At 41.7% G+C, this 3,790-nt stretch overlaps 1 non-coding gene across 1 annotated transcript; it reads left to right on the top strand.

Moving 5' to 3' along the window:
* Window positions 1-240: 240 nt before the first annotated feature.
* LOC138361814 (5S ribosomal RNA) lies at window positions 241-359 on the top strand. The gene has a single exon (XR_011227193.1). It is a non-coding gene; the product is annotated as a 5S ribosomal RNA (ribosomal RNA).
* Window positions 360-3,790: the final 3,431 nt, after the last annotated feature.

The raw sequence follows: 3,790 nt of genomic DNA, 5'->3' as shown, positions 1-3,790 counted from the left end.
AAAATCCACAAATTCATTAGAAATTGGCAGGGCAGGCTGAGGAAGTAGGTAGATGTAAAATGTCTGTAAATGGCGAAAGAACATAAACCCAAGACTGAATAAACGATGTTAAATATCCATGCCAAGGAGACAAAAATATGTTAGGATACAATTACCATTAAGACACCACAAGAAGGTCCGTATCCTGCCGTGATGACTAAAAAGAGTTGGTTATTAGCCACAATGTGTAGGCAGTCTCATGCCAACGGCCATACCACGTTGAGAACACCGCTTCTCGTCCGATCAGCGAAGTTAAGCAACGTTGGGTTTGGTTAGTACTTGGATGGGTGACCGCCTGGGAACACCAAATGCTGTTGGCAATAATGTTTTTTGTTTTGTTTTGTTTTGTTTCGTTTGTTTTTGTTTGAATGGCTGGCTCCACGGGAAATTCACGGAGTTGTGTGGAATAAGGCCTGGTAAAATGAATTAATATGTATGTCATGTTTAAAACAAACTCGCTTAATATAGTGTGTGAGGCTTTATACAAAAACAAACAACCAAAACAAAACATGTTGTTTTATATATATATAATATATATATATATATATATATATATATATATATATATATAATATATATATAGCTTAATCCGGGTTTGAACTCGCAACTCCAAGAATACGCATCACTTATATACACTTTACCACTGGACCACAGCTGCAGGACACAAGCTTGATGCTGAGGTATCAATTTAATGACGTAAATGCCATTTCCACAAATAAATGATAATTTAAAAGTATTTGTATGTACAAATCTTTTCTGTTTAAAAGGCTACAATATCAGTTACATATATAATTTGTGTTAATGTTTCTATACCCACAGGAAGGCATGTTTTTGCTTATATGTAAGGGGTACGGAGAAGGAATCCACAGACCATCAGTCCCCTTCCCCCCCCCCCCTCCCACCTACTACCACCACCACCACCACCACCACCACCACTACCACTACTCACCACCACCACCACTACTCACCACCAATCACCACCACCACCAATCACCACCAATCACCACCAATCACCACCACCACACCTAACCGAAAACCCCCTAACACATCAACCCTCCCCCCAATCAACAGGCGAAATAATAACCCTCAAATGCCTGCCTGCCTGCCAGCCAGCCAATACTAACGGTCTTCTCAGAAAGAAAATCTCTTTGTATCTGTATTACTTGATGAAATGTATGATTCTAATAATGAAAATAAATTTTGATGTCGGTTGTATGAGCATAATGACCAATATGCACATGATATGAATGAATTAAATAGTGTAGTTTTAAGTAATTAGGTTGTAGACACATTAAGCGGATATGATATTTGACGCGTCCAGAACTGGTGATTTTTGGTTTAGTTTTAAATGCACCACCACCATTGCTTCCCCAGAGCCTAATTAAGGACCGGTAAAAGGAGTCAATATGTATGTCATCTATAAAACCAAAGAATGAATAAAAACACACACACACACACACACCTACATAATAGTATTAGGAAGATTGTATGGCAAAAAAAAAAAGTACTCCCATTGGGTCGTTTGAACTCGCGACTTCCAAAACACCAGCCACACACCTTACCACCCAGCCACCATAGAGTTGGTATAATTGTGCAACTTTAGTTATAAAAGTAAAGTTCTTATTGTCTCAAATCTTATTGTCTGTTCTATGAAAAGGCATGATGTAAATTATGTATTTTTTGAATGATTGAATTGTAGGCACATTAAGCGGATTCGATATTTGATATATCCAGAAAAGGTGATTTCTGTTCAGTTTTAAAATGCATCACTGTTAACGCTAAAGGACTGGTAAAACGACTCGATGTTTGTCATTTTTAAAATAAACACTAAAACTAGGCCCTTAACATATATAATGTTTGAATATAAATTGAATGCATATAAATACAAAGTGGGAGTGGCTGGCTGGCTGGCTGGCTGGCTGGCTGGCTGGCTGGCTGGCTGGCTGGCTGGCTGGCTGGCTGGCTGGCTGGCTGCCTGCCTGCCTGCCTGCCTGCCTGCCTGCCTGCCTGCCTGCCTGGCTGGCTGGCTGGCTGGCTGGCTGGCTGGCTGGCCGCCCCCCGCCCGCCCGCCCGCCCGCCCGCCCGCCTGCCCGCCCGCCCGCCTGCCCGCCCGCCTGCTTGCCTTGCCTTGCCTTGCCTTGCCTTGCCTGTCCTGTCCTGTCCTGTTCTGTTATTGCCTTGCCTTGCCTTGCCTTGCCTTGCCTTGCCTTGCCCTGCCCTGCCCTGCCTTGGCTGCAGCTGGCTGGCTGGCCGTAAATCAACTCTTAACAACACCATACCACACCACACCATCACTCATCACCCATCACCCACCACCGGCCCCAGTCTCCCAGCCTCTCTTATATACCCGAGCAGGCCCTTTAAATTATTTGAATTGTTGCACTTCGGCCAATGGCAGGCACGATCGCTGCTGCTCAAACATATTCTGGTTCACAAGTATTAATATATATATATATATATATATATATATATATATATATATATATATATATATATATATATATATATATATATATTCATGAAACACATTAAAACCTTGATCATTTATTCATTCATTACGTCTAGTGAAGAATTGCTTTTGTTCATTTGTATGATTAAAAATTAATAGAATATGAATTCCTCGCTTAAAGTAAAATATAAAATATATATTGGATTTATATGATTGGTTAATATTCCAAGTGATGCTGAATATCCCCTATAATTTTGTTTTGTTTGTTTGTTTGTTATGTACACATTCCAAATGAAATCAATATAAATGTTATTATTAATGTTTGAAAGTTGATTGTCTACTTGAATCTCTCTATTAAAGTGTGTGTGGCTCCGGATGGAGCCTGGTTATGGTATTTGTCGTGGTGGGTGGCAGAAGTGCTTACTTCTTCTCTGTCTTCTTTGGCAAAAGAACTGCCTGAATGTTTGGAAGAACACCTCCCTGTGCAATGGTTACGCCAGACAGAAGTTTGTTGAGTTCTTCGTCGTTGCGGATGGCCAACTGCAAGTGACGTGGGATGATACGGGTCTTCTTGTTGTCACGTGCGGCGTTACCGGCGAGCTCCAGAACTTCGGCAGCGAGGTATTCCATGACGGCTGCCAGGTAGACAGGAGCGCCAGCACCGACGCGTTCGGCGTAGTTGCCCTTACGCAGCAGACGGTGAATTCTGCCCACGGGGAACTGAAGTCCGGCCCTGCTGGAGCGAGACTTTGACTTGCCCTTCACTTTGCCTCCCTTGCCGCGTCCTGACATTGCTGCTGCTGTTGTGGGTTTGTGGTGTTTTATTGCGGGATTGATTGATGTATAGGGAATGGAAAGGATGGGGGAGGTAGAGGGATGGGGAGATGAAATTCAGGAAGAGGATGCGGGTGTAGAGAGAGAGGAGGTTTGAAAGTTCGGTGGCCTGTCCACCATGGGTTGACATTTTTGTATGTGTTGTTTGTTTGCGTATGTGTTATGTTGGGTTGTCAGTACATTGGCTGGGGGGGCTAGTGTTTGTGACCTTGTTGGTGTCCTAAAGCACTAGAGCCGTGGAGTTGGCTGAAGGAGGCTAATCTTAGAAACATCAGGGTAGTTACACTTCTGCCGCCACGACAAATGGTTTTTTGGTTTTATATTTTTTTTGTAGGTGTTTATTTATTTATATATTTTTTTTTTTTTTTTTTTTTTTTTTTTTATTATTTTTTTTTTTTTATTTATTTATTTATTTTTATTTTTTTTATTTTTATTTTTTAATGCGGGCTCGCAGATCGAGCTTCGTGT

Source organism: Procambarus clarkii, unplaced genomic scaffold, assembly GCF_040958095.1.
Source record: "Procambarus clarkii isolate CNS0578487 unplaced genomic scaffold, FALCON_Pclarkii_2.0 HiC_scaffold_851, whole genome shotgun sequence".
NCBI lineage: Eukaryota > Metazoa > Arthropoda > Malacostraca > Decapoda > Cambaridae > Procambarus > Procambarus clarkii.
Note: the sequence above shows the minus strand (reverse complement) of the source record. Positions and strands in the feature narration are given on the sequence as shown.